The sequence below is a fragment of the Podarcis pityusensis genome (genome assembly GCF_964106645.2).
Source record: "Podarcis pityusensis genome assembly, chromosome: 5".
Lineage (NCBI taxonomy): Eukaryota > Metazoa > Chordata > Lepidosauria > Squamata > Lacertidae > Podarcis > Podarcis pityusensis.
In genome coordinates this window covers 4519126-4531608 of record NC_138032.1, presented here as the reverse complement: position 1 = coordinate 4531608, position 12483 = coordinate 4519126, and the positions used below count along the sequence as shown (strand labels likewise).

The 12483-nt window shown below is 51.7% G+C and overlaps 2 long non-coding RNA genes across 2 annotated transcripts; both read left to right on the top strand.

Annotated features, from left to right (window-relative positions):
* The first annotated feature begins 652 nt into the window (after positions 1-652).
* On the top strand, positions 653-2566 carry LOC308478179. The gene is made up of 2 exons (XR_013986886.1): positions 653-1778; positions 1835-2566. It is a non-coding gene; the product is annotated as an uncharacterized lncRNA (long non-coding RNA).
* Positions 2567-7730: 5164 nt separating this feature from the next.
* Positions 7731-10588, top strand: LOC308478176. The gene is made up of 2 exons (XR_013986881.1): positions 7731-8649; positions 8897-10588. It is a non-coding gene; the product is annotated as an uncharacterized lncRNA (long non-coding RNA).
* Positions 10589-12483: the final 1895 nt, after the last annotated feature.

The following is a 12483-nucleotide window of genomic DNA, read 5'->3' as shown; positions in this document are numbered from 1 at the left end:
CAGGCGTTCTTAGGAGAGAAGCAGGACAGGGCCTTCTCAGTGGTGGCTCCCCCGGACAACTTTGCAATCCCCTCCCTGCAGAAGCCAGCCGGGCTCCCTTCTTGCTATCCTTCCTCTGGTAGGTGAAGACTTCTTTGTTCCAACGGGCTTTCCGGAACTGTTTTTGAGGAAAGGGCTGGTTGCTGTGCTATTTTTATTGTGATGGCGTGTGTGTTTTAATGGAGTGTTGTGTGGTTTAATAATAATTATTATTTTATTATTTATGTCTCGCCCCTCTGGCTGGGTTTCCCTAGCCACTCTGGGGGGTTCACAGCATATATAAAAACATAATAAAACATCAAACGTTAAAAAACATAATATCTTAAAGAGTCCATAAATAAACCAATAGAAAATAATGATGATAATGAATAATAATAATAATAATCAGTTTAGTTATACCCAAATTTTAAAAACCACCAAACTCAACTAAACATTTAACCAACACCAACCCAGCAAAAACAAAATTTTAATTCAATGTTCAATTGCTTTTTAATGCCTGCGTTTTTAGCTGTTCCTATCTTGTCTGTAAGCCACCTTGAGTCCCTGCCAGGGCAAAAGGCAGGATGTAAATAAATAATAATAATAATAATAATAATAATAATAATAATGTTATTCACTTTTTTCAGAGGAAAAAGGGTGCTGGGACTCACATGAAGTTGTTACAGTTAAGTGCCACAGTTTTAACATTTGGGGTTGGGGGGAAAGTGTGCCAGAAAGATTGGGCGCTCTAAGTACACAGAATTATAGCATTGTAGAGTCGGAAGGGACCCGAGGGTCATCTAGTCCAACCCCGTGCAATGCAGGAATCTCACCACTGGGCCACAATGCCTATTAAAAGTTCCCAGTGCAGCTTTTTCTAGCGATGAGCCAGGTGTGGAGGAGGTTGGCAGAGGGGGAGAAACGAGATGTCAAGAAAATCAGATGAGAAGGAGGGAACGAACGAGGGCGGAGGGCAGGATGAGGATCCAGGAAAGAATGAGACTGGAGTGGGTGAGTCAGAGCGGAGGAGGCCTGGCAAGGCCGGCAGGCGAGCTGCCTTGTTTGTTTGCCATCTCCAGCGTTACGGTTGCCACCCAGCGCTCCCTGCCCGCCTGAGATGCCTCCCCTCCTGTTTACGGGAGAGGAGGGCGGCTGCTGGCCTTGCCATGCAAGTTAAAAATATCCCCAGCCCTTGCGGAAGCCAAACAAAGATCCAGGAGGAGGAGGAGGGGAGAAGGCTGCTGCCATCAGATTTCCATTCCCAGGATTATCCCCTGGAAAATCGGCCCCCAGAAGGTGCTCCCCACCCACCCTGGACGGAGGCCTTGTCCCGCAGGCCCCTCGGGAAGGGAGACCTGGAGATGGAGAGCCTTGGAGGCAGGAGGCGACAAAGCCAAGCGCTCCTTTCCGCACAAGGGAGAGCTGGCCGCCACAGGACTCTTGTTTTACTGCGGCCTCCCCCAAGCTGGCGCTCTCCAGATGGGAGCTTTAGTTCAGCTGGGAGTTGTGGTCCAAAACATCTGGAGAGATAAGCTTGGGAGTTTTAGTTCAGCTGGGAGTTTTAGTCCAGAACATCTGGAGGGAACTGCTTGGGAGTTGTAGTTCAGCTGGGAGTTGTGCTCCAAAACATCTGGAGGGAACTGCTTGGGAGTTGTAGTTCAGCTGCGAGTTGTGGTCCAAAACATCTGGAGGGAACCGCTTGGGAGTTTTAGTCCAGAACATCTGGAGGGAACTGCTTGGGAGTTTTAGTTCAGCTGGGAGTTGTGCTCCAAAACATCTGGAGGGAACCACTTGGGAGTTTCAGTTCTGCTGGGAGTTTTAGTCCAGAACATCTGGCGGGAACTGCTTGGGAGTTTTAGTTCAGCTGGGCGTTGTGGTCCAAAACATCTGAACCACTTGGGAGTTTTAGTCCAGCTGTAATCCAGAACATCCAGAGGGGACCAGCTGAAGGTGAAGCCTCGTTTGGAGGAATGCCTCAGGATTGCTTTAGCTGTATTGCAGGGGGTTGGACTAGATGACCCTTGGGGTCCCTTGCGACTAAAGCATGGAAAGAGGGTGTTTTGTGACTCAGCCATACATCCTCCATCACTCTTTCCAGTGTGGGAAGCAGATCTTGGTACTGCTTGCAGAGCCTCTAAACAGCAGCCCAGATGTTCCAGGAACAGTGTACTGTAGTGGTTAGCGCAGGGGTTCTCAAACTCTTTCTCTCTGGGCCAGTTTCGGAACAAAAATTTGCTCGCACCACCATGAATTTATAAATATATTGATAAGACATTAGGAAACAAAAAGAAACAACTCCCAGCAGTGCCTGATTTATAACTCAGAACACAACTATTTTATAAGTTGATCATGGGACACCCAGAAAATATAAAACAAAGCAGCTACATATAAGCATTCCCAAAATATAACTATAAATGAGTCTTCTCCAGCCTTCTGTTCAAATGTCCTCAGGATTGTCCTTAGTATCACTTGATCATCTTGCTCTCACTTTGAAAAAACATCTACAGTATCCATATTCCGCAAATAAATATAAATATTTTAAAACATATATACTATGCTACTCTGAAATGTTTAAATGTTTCCTTGATTGTTCTTAAATCTTTCTGCCGCACCTTCCCATCCCCTCCTTCCACACCAGGGTGCTGCTGGTAAAGTGCATCAGACTACGAACCGGGAGACCAGGGTTCGAATCCTGCCTCGGCCATGAAGTTCGCTGAGCGTGGTCTTGGGGGCCTGTCACTGCCACTCAACCTAACCTACCTTGCAGGGTTGATAAAAATGGTGGGAAAGGACCATTTACACCCCCTTTGAGCTCCTTAGAGGAAAAGGTGATACGTAAATAAACAAATAAATTTTGAAGCCTCGTGCGACACAGGGCACACTAACATGAGCCATTGTTTGGATCCGATTGATCCTGAAACGGACCTTAAGTTCTGGACCTTGTTGCTCTCTTCATCTTGCTGTTGTCTGGGCCACGTTCCTTGCCAGGTTAAATCCGTTTTTCAGTTACCCTTCTTTTGCAATGGCTGGAGGGGAACAGGCAGTTTTCATCAATATGCGGATGACACCCAGCTCTACCTCTTTCAAATCAGAACCAGTGAAGGCGGTGAAGGTCCTGTGTGAGTGCCTGGAGGTGGTTGGAGGATGGATGGCAGCTAACAGATTGAGGTTGAATCCTGACAAGGCAGAAGTACTGTTTTTGGGGGACAGGAGGCGGGCAGGTGTGGGGAACTCCCTGGTCCTGAATGGGGCAACTGTGCCCCTGAAGGACCAGGTGAGCAGCCTGGCAGTCATTCTGGACTCACAGCTGTCCATGGAGGCACAGGTCAATTCTGTGTCCAGGGCAGCTGTTTACCACCTCCATCTGGTACGCAGGATGAGACCCTCCCTGCCCACTGTCTGTCTTGCCAGAGTAGTGCATGCTCTGGTTATCTCCCGCTTGGACTACTGCAATGTGCTCTACGTGGGGCAACCTTTGAAGGTGACCCGGAAACTACAACTAATCCAGAATGCGGCAGCTAGACTGGTGACTGGGAGTGGCCGCCGAGACCATATAACACCGGTCCTAAAAGACCTTCATTGGCTCCCAGTACGTTTCCGAGCACAATTCAAGTGTTGGTGCTGACCTTTAAAGCACTAAATGGCCTCAGTCCAGTAGACCTGAAGGAGCGTCTCCACCCCCATCGGTCTGCCCAGACACTGAGGTCCAGCTCCAAGGGCCTTCTGGCGGTTCCCTCACTGCGAGAAGCCAAGTTACAGGGAACCAGGCAGAGGGCCTTCTCGGTGGTGGCACCTACCCTGTGGAACTCCCTCCCACCAGATGTCAAAGAGAACAACAACTACCAGACTTTTAGAAGACATCTGAAGGCAGCCCTGTTTAGGGAAGCTTTTAATGTTTGATGCATTACTGTATTTTTATATTTTGTTGGAAGCCACCCAGAGTGGCTGGGGAAGCCCAGCCAGATGGGCAGGGTACAAATAATAAATCATCATTATTATATTATTTCAACCATGCCAAGCTCACCGTGGGGCTGCGGGGAAGAGACAAAGGGCAACAAATTTCATAGAGAACCATGCAGAGGAGGAGCAGAACTGGAGAATAAAGAGAAAAGGGGAGTTGGCGGAGCAGCTGGGAGCATGAACCTTTCCTGTTTCCTGGAGATTTTGCGGTGACTCAGGGGAGGCCAGCAGAGCGCTAGGAAAGCTCTCCCAAATGGATTTTGCAACGCTAGCTGCAAAAAACCGGGGTGCTTGCATGGCTCGACTTTTGCATCCCGGGCAGATTTTCGAAACCGCCACCACCTGCTCGTCCCTGCAAATCCTGAGATTACGCGTAATCCACCGGATAATCGGGTCAGGCAGATGTCCCGATGGAATTTGCAGCCATCATCATTATTATATATTAAATTTGTACGTTGCCCGTCATCACAACGTAAAAATACAAAATGAGCACACACGTCACAGAACGAAACAAAAACAAACCAGCAACCCACCTCCCAGAAACCCATTTAAAAGGCCGTAAAATGTTAAATCAGCCAAAGTCCTTGTTATACAAAAATATTTTTGCCTGGTGCCTAAAGATGTATTATTATTTTATATTATTTATTAAATTTGTGTACCGCCCTATACCCGTGGACTTCAGGGCAGTTCGCAACATGAAATCACAATATAATGTATAATGAAGGCACCAGGTGAGCCTACTTGGGGAGAGCATTCCATAAACGGGGAGCCACCATGGAAAAGGCCCTGTTCTCGTGTTGCCACCCTCCAGACCTCTTATGGAAGAGGCAAATGAGGAAGGGAGAGAGGGGAGCCCACCCCCTGGGAGAAAATCCTAGGAGCACTTCTTGGGTTCGGAGCTGCAATTGTTTCTTTGCTGGAAGGGGGTTCAAAGAATTTAGGGCAGCTCCCATTCCTTCACAGGAGAGCCCCATAAACTTATTATGGGATAGCCCCATGGGAAGAGGGTGCAAGAGAGGTGTTGTGTTGCTCTTTCCACCTGTTTCCAAAGCCACCCCCCCCTTTTTTGTGGTGGTGGAGAGTCAATTAAAACCTTCAAGGAATGACCACAATGAAGGTCTTTTATGATGTAAAGAGGTGGAAAAAATTCACTGGAGGGACCATTTCCTCTTGCCATTGTTTACTGGGAAGGGAGGAAGCAGGAACGGGGAGAGTTCAAATGGGATGAGGGCAAAACCACAGGGAGGATTCCTTTTTTTAAAAAAGGGAGAGTTAGGGGGCAGGGAGCAAAAGGGCTACCCATTTTTCCACCAAACAGAGAAGATAAATGAACTCAACTTCCTTTGAATATGCCGCTCTTGAAAACGCAGGATGCAAACTTTTCAGACAGCTTTTTGAGTTCCGAACTGAACAAAAGCATCCCCTGCGCTAGATTAAAAGAAAGATGCAAGCAGTGTCCATTGGAGGGTACGTTTTGTAGGGCAGCCATGGGCCTTCCCTGTGGGGCTGGACCAAGGCCCCCCCCCCCAATGCAAAGCCTTTCCGATAGAAAACTGGAACCTTCCTCCCTGACACGCTACTTTTCTGCATGCGAGGATTTTAATTTTTTTATTTATTTAAATGGAGGAAGAAGCCTTCGGTTCGTGTGATTCAGAAGTGGCGCAGTCCTGCCGTGTCTGGTGAAGCTGAAAGTTTCAGGACAGAAAAAAGGAAGGACTTATTCACGTGGCGTGGGGTTAAACTGTGGAACTCACTGCCACAAGAAGCAGCAACGGCCACCAACTTGAAAGAAGAAAAGAGAAATTAATGGAGGATAAGGCTAATACTTCCCCAGGCGTATTCAAGGGCAGAAGCTCACATTCTTCCTTTGTCTCGCCCTCCTTTCCCTTCCCCACTACAAATATATATATTGTAAGCTCCTTGGGGCAAGTCCTCAATTCTCAAAAGCCGGAGGGACTCCTCTGTGATCTCCTCCCTGCTTCTGCAGTGAGTCCCCGCTGCCATTTGGCACTTGCAAATTTTGCACGCACTCTGAATCTCTCGAGACATCGCTGTGTTTGGGAATCATGAGCAGGCAGCTCTGGCTTAAGCACATGAGGCCTGCTGCAAATCAGGAGGGAGCTTAGAAAGATCTGCCTTTCCGGTGGCTTTGTAAAAGGCCATTTCCCTCGATGAAGGAGCATAAATGCAAGAAATGGAAGAGTGAAAAGCCTTCATAAATATTGGGTAGCAATTCCTGCAAAAGACAGATGCACTTGCGTGCTCAGTTACACAGCCATAAAGATACATTTGCAGGGCAAAATGTGCTTTGACTGCGGATAGGCTGGGCCACGGCCATGTTTGGGAGCTTGAGAAAGTCCCGCATCCTGAACCATGAGTAAGGAGTTACTCATCCGGCTGGCTGGACTGCTGGCAAGTGGGATAGGTGCCATCTTTTGAGGCCTTGCAGGCAGCAGACACCTCAGCGTGCAAGAAAAGGCTACCATAGCGGCCAGAGCTCTGCTACTGTTATCATATGACTTTATGGTCATCCCCCAAAATTTTTTATTGTGAATGTCACTGCACGTAGAAAGCTAGCAGGTCAGGGAGAGAGGTTCTAGCTTTCTAGCAGCAGGGCTCCGAGTTACTGTAACAGCTCCGTGAATATATCAAAAATAAAACAAAAATAATATCCCCTTGTCATATCCTCTCACATCACACAGGACTTGTTTGCTTTTCCTGCTCAGCCTCTCCTGCACCTGCCACAGCAGCCATTTTGTATTCGGCCACAGCCATTTTGTTGTGCCACACATGTCACCGCAGCCATTTTGCATTATGAGGCAGACCCACACCAGCCGTTCCATGTTATGCCCCACATCTGCAGCGGCCCCACACCAGCGCTTCTAATTCCAAACCAATTCCAAAAAACCTGCCCCCCTTGTGACCAGGAAAGAACCTGGGATTTTCTGTGGCATCTTCCAGATGCCCTCCTGCTACCTTTGCATAACCCTGACAACAAAGCAGAAGGCTTTAAACACAAAACGACACGTCCAGGAGCTTTGCACTTCATGGGTGAGCCTGCTCTGTGTGCCCCACGGCCCTCGGGCTTGCTTGCCAAGTCAGCTCTCGCCCTGCAAGCCTTGGGAAGCCACTTGCTCCGGCCCCCGGCTCCTTCCCCAAGCCTTTTTCAGTCCCCCGACGGCACAGGATGGCGGGCGCGCCCTCCATTCATTCAGCCTGCCGTGCGCGCCGGCGGCCCCTATTGGCGGACACGTCCCTTTGCAGGGAGAGCTCCGACTCTCCCCCCCCCCATCCTTCCGCCCCTCCTCGCGCTGCCAAGGACCACGCGGGACTCCTTTTGTGCACGTCCGAAACGTGCTGGGTATTAATAGCATCTGCCTGCTGGGCGGGAGGGGTCGGTGCCTGATAGCAGCAGGCGGGGAGGGCGAAGGGGTGTCGGTTGTCAGGAGAAAGGACCAGCTGAGCGGGGAGGGGGGAGATTTGCAAATCCTCCTCCGCCTTCCCCCCCGCCCGCCCCGTCCTCTGGGCCAACATGCGCTTTAGCCTATATCCCTCCTGACCTGCTGCTGTTGCAGTTTCGGTGACGGGGCGGTGGGGGCCCGCAGGAGGTAAAGGGAAGCGGATCTTTGTACACCCCCCCCAGGGGGCGGGGAGGCCCGCAGCAAAAGCTTGCAAAACCCAAACGGGGCCGAGGCGAGGCCCGCCAGCTCGCTAAACCCAGCCAACCCCCCAAAAAACTTCCGACGTTGCTGCGGAACCTGCATTTTGCACGCGCACCTAAGCAACCTCCTGGCTTTCCCCAAAACAAAAACGAAGGGGGTATATTTAAAAGCGTTCTAATTCCGCGGCTAGATCAGCCGTCGATCCCAGCACTTTCTCACCCAAAGTGGCCAACAAAGGTGCCTTCGAATACCGTCCCCCTCGAAAATCAAGGCACCGAGGCCTCTTATTCAGACGGGTAGACTGCCCCTGTCCCCGGAGGTCGCACTGAGCCGTCGTGGCTAGTAGCCTCGACCTCTACCGGCGACTGTGTCCCCCTGGCGCGCCCGTGTCGAACCGTCTTGAGCCGGTGCCCCAGTTCTGGAAGGGAACCGTGCCCCCATTTCAAACGGGCGCCCTTGGGTGATGGTGGTGTGCGGAAAAGGCGCTCTCCCGGCCGCGGCCGCTCTTTGCTCCGGGTGACCCCGAGTTGTCCTTTCCTCGCTGCTGCTGCTACACGTGTGTGTGTGTTTTTGTGTGTGTGCGCGTGTGTCCTTGCGCTGTGCGCCCCGATCTGCTGCTCCCCCCGCAAGCCAACCCACCGCATCAGGCAGCTCTTGGTGGAAATAGACGGGGGGGGGGGGAGAGAGAAGGGAGGGGGGGTCAGATTTAAAACACGGAGGACGCTGGAAACGAAGAGAAGGCAGCACGAGAGAGGAAGGGAGACGAACGAGGAGGATTTGGGAAGAATGGACGGGAGGGGGAGAGAACGAGGCCCGGTCTCCGAGAAGATTGCGGGGAGCCCGGACCCGCCGACGCCGTCGAGGCGGGTTGGAGAGGGGGCCCATTGGGCAGCCCTGAAAAGCGCCCCAGAGGAGAGAAAGGGGGACGGGACGGCCTCCGGGCGCCCCTCGATCCTTCCTCGCGGGAAATCCGACGGCCCTTCGCTGCAGAAAGTCCGTTTTGCGTAAGGTGGGGAGACGGACGCGCGAAGGAAGCCATCTTGCCTCGCCCTGGGCTCCCTCGGAAGGAGCTCGGGGGTCTCCTTTGCTCGCTAGAGGAGTCTCGGGGGGCACGAGGTGGTGGTCGCTCTTTGAGCTGTTGAGGTTTGGATGCAGGGCCCCCCATTAGATGCCTTCCCGGGGGGTGTGCAAAAAGCCAAAAGTTTGTGTGCTGGGAAAAGCCAGAGCAGCGCGTCTCCTTTTATTTTCCTGCCCAGGCAAATGCGCCATGGCGAGGTCGCCTTTGCGTCTTGAGAATCCTTTATATATATATGCGTCTTTTTAGAAACGAAGGAGTCGAGGGGTTGTTCTTGTTCCTTGCAAATTTCCGCAGGTAAGTATGCGTCCGATTTATTGTCTCTTCGCCTTCCTCCCCCGACCCTCCAAATACTATTCTCTGCACTCCGACCTGTTTTTCCATCCCTCATATTCGTCCCGCCACCCGCACCTCCGATTATACACCACCAACAATGTCTTATTATTTAACAAGCTCTCCTTTGGGTATCGGCCGTGGTGCTAAAACACCCCGTCTAGCTGCAATTTCACTGTGCACGGACAAACCACGCCGCCTCGCTCACTGACTCGCATCTTTTTTAATTCTATGCTGAGGATTGGTTCCATTCTACAGATGAGCAACTGAGGATGACTGGCTAGCTTTCTGCCAAAGAGGGGGCTTGTGGGCTTGAAGGGAGTTTTCCCAAAATTGCCCCCTCCATTTCCCGTCTGTTCCCCTTTCCCAACATCCCTTACATGGCAATGTTAATAAAAAATGCGCGTTGCATTAGCTTCCGTGGCCCCACGACTGGTTATTATTTCCATTAATTGATGCCACGGCTGGCGCTCTGCAGGTTAACTTGAAGCAAGACCCCGGATCATCTGCCCCGAGGACCTTACAATCCGAACAATCACCATGAAAGACGGGGTGACTTTTGGGGGGGGTCTGCTTTCAGCGCCTTTGCACCTTTTAGCTTGTGGAGGCTACAAGGTGCAAAGAGAAGCTGCTCATTTTTGGGGTGCCGGTTTGGATGTGGGGAGCCAGGCGTTGAACCTCTGCCCGGGCAGCCGCGGCGCGCTCCCCGGGCAAAACTGCGCGCTCTCGCCCCCGCCATTTCTGCCGGTTTAACGTGAAGCTGGAAGAGAAGCGAGCGGGGTAAACGTCGAGCAAAGAGCAGCCTTGTTTTCGGGTGGCGAAGCCACGAGGCTTGCTAAGCGCATTGTCGGATGATCGGGTTCCCAAGAGTCCCATTTTCAGCCCGGAATGCGGCATCGTGAGAGCGCAGCATAGCGAGCAGAAGAGGAACCATTTTGAAACCAAACGTCCCCTTTTCGTTGTCGTTGCTTAGCGTAGATTTTACATATGGGGGTTTCAAGCGAGGGAGAGAGGAAGCAGGCCGGTTTTCAGTCGCGAAAACAGCCCTTCGGAGACATCCCGGGTCAAAACGCAGGGGTGGGTTAAGAGGCGCTTAGAGCAGCACGCCGTGGGAAGCCTTACAAATAACCAGCGATTGCAGAGGCGGTCCTGCAATTGTGGCTTTTTAAGTCTGGGTTCACCCCCCGACTACTCCAGATCTCCATTTTTTAGGCTGGTCTTGGAAACGTGCTTAGGGAGGAAGCCCCATGGAAGCCGACGAGATTTACTTCGGCGTAAGCCCGTTTACCCTTGCGCTGCTTTTATTTGGAATGTGTCGCTTTGGAAAGGAAGCGCGCGTGGGAAGCCCTTTAAAATCGAGCTTTTACAAGTTGCTATTCCCATGCAAAAAGAGGATCTATTTGAGCTGCTGGAAAAGACAGAAAGCGGGCCGTGCGTAACAATCGCCGCTGCGCATTCTTCCAAAGGTTTCAGCTGTCCCCTGTAGCGCGAAGGGGCTGCGACCGCTGGATGCGCACTTATTAAAACCAAATTAATGTCATTTGTTTTCATTCGTGTTCTGCTTCCGTTGCCAAACCAAGCTGGCTTTCAGCACAGAGTGCGCGCACCCCTAAAAAGGGCCCTGCGAAGTGTAGTTCGCGCCGCGCTACAACTCCCAGCGCCCTCGGCGCACTACAGCTCCCAGGATTCTTCGATACGGGGGGGGGGGACGTGCTTTGAGCGTCGGGGGTGCAAACAGCTTGAACGGGAGTTAGCAAGCGGCCCCACTTTACCCCTCCTGTTCCCACAGCAACAGCCACCCCAGCAAGGAACCTGGAGTCGCACCCCGGCCCGTGGGGTGGGGCGTGGCGAGGTTATTTTCCAGCAGCGGAGGCTCGGCCGGGCTGCTTTCTGCAAGGAAACAAAAGAGGCACGTATGGCGTAATGGAAAAATACATGGGGTGGGGGTGGAGAGAGGGTTGTACCATCGCGGCTCGACGGGAGGGAGGGAAGGGAGAGGCTGGCAGAGCGCCTGCCGTCCAAGTTTCGAGGGGGAGGCGCGAGGAATGCGCTCCTCTCTTTCCCTCCTCCCGCAGCTCAGCCCCCTGCGCTGGGAGGCGCGCGCACGAATAAGTAGGTTCGGGGGCGGAGGTTGCAGCTGCTTGCTGGGAGCGCGCGCGCGCTGGCTTCGTGGAGGAATCCACACGCCGATTGTGCGGAGGGAAGATGCGCAGAGGGAGATTTGGAGCTACCCACCTTTCTGAGCACTTACGGGGTGGGGGCAGGCAGGCAAGCACCCCAGAAAGTGGGATCCAGATTTTCAGCCCTGATTCCTGGTGCAGGCGCCACTGGGGTGGTCCCGGGGGTTTGGAGACGCTCCGCTCTCAAATCATGCCACCTCGGTTGTCCCATCAGTAAAATGGGACCAAAAGAGAAGGCGACTTCACAGAGCTTTGGTGAGAAGGTGGGCATCTTGGGGAAGGGAGGGGCAGGAAGCCTCCCCCCCTTTTTTTAATGGCCACGGGGTGGTAGATAGTATCATGAATTATTGGGGGGGGTGCTGTTGAGAGTCTTTCCTTCACGGGTTATTTCTGCACTGTTGAACGCAAGAGGTCCTTCCTGCTGGAGGCTCCCCAAGCTCACAATCCCCCCCCCCATGAAAAAGAAAGAACCGCAACTGCCAAGAGATAGTTGGCCAACTGTGAACACAACACACGTGGAACGTCTTTGTCCAGAGGCAGTCTACCAGCTTCGGCAGGGCGTGCCCGTCCAAATTCCCAGCTAGGGCTCTTCTGTTGCGAACAGGATATGGGACCAGGGGGACCCCTGAGCTAGCCCAGCTGAGCTAAGGGGAGGGGGAGAGTGCATTACCCCACATGTGACTAGGCACTTGCAATACACACAGATGTTGGCAACAAATGACAGGTGTGGGTGGGAGCACTTTCGGGGAGAGGTGGGGGAGGAAAATTTGGCTGAGACCAGAAGGGATATGGAAATCTGCACGGGTGACTCACCTGCTCAACCTGGAAAATACTACAGCAGCAGGAAGGGGGGAGTGGTTCCCATTGTGCTTGGCTGCAATTCAGATTTCCCCTATCTGGAAATCTTTGCGTTGTGTGTGTGTGCATGCATGCTTGCGGGTTTCAGTGCACAAAGCTTTAAAAATAACCAGAAGCTCACCAAATCGGGTGGCTTAATTTTGTCGTTACCTGCTTAGAAAAGAAACTTTTATTATTATTATTATTATTATTATTATTATTTGATTGATTAAATTTATATACAACCCTATACTCTCAGGTATCATGTACATATAGAATAAAATCAAAATATAAAACTACAAAATCCATAATCAAAATAAAAACAGCAACCCAATAACACCTCAATTTTATTTTATTTTAAGGGCATAGGACTTAGGGCTATATGAGTTGGGGGGTATTTTTGGGGGTGGGTAAGGAG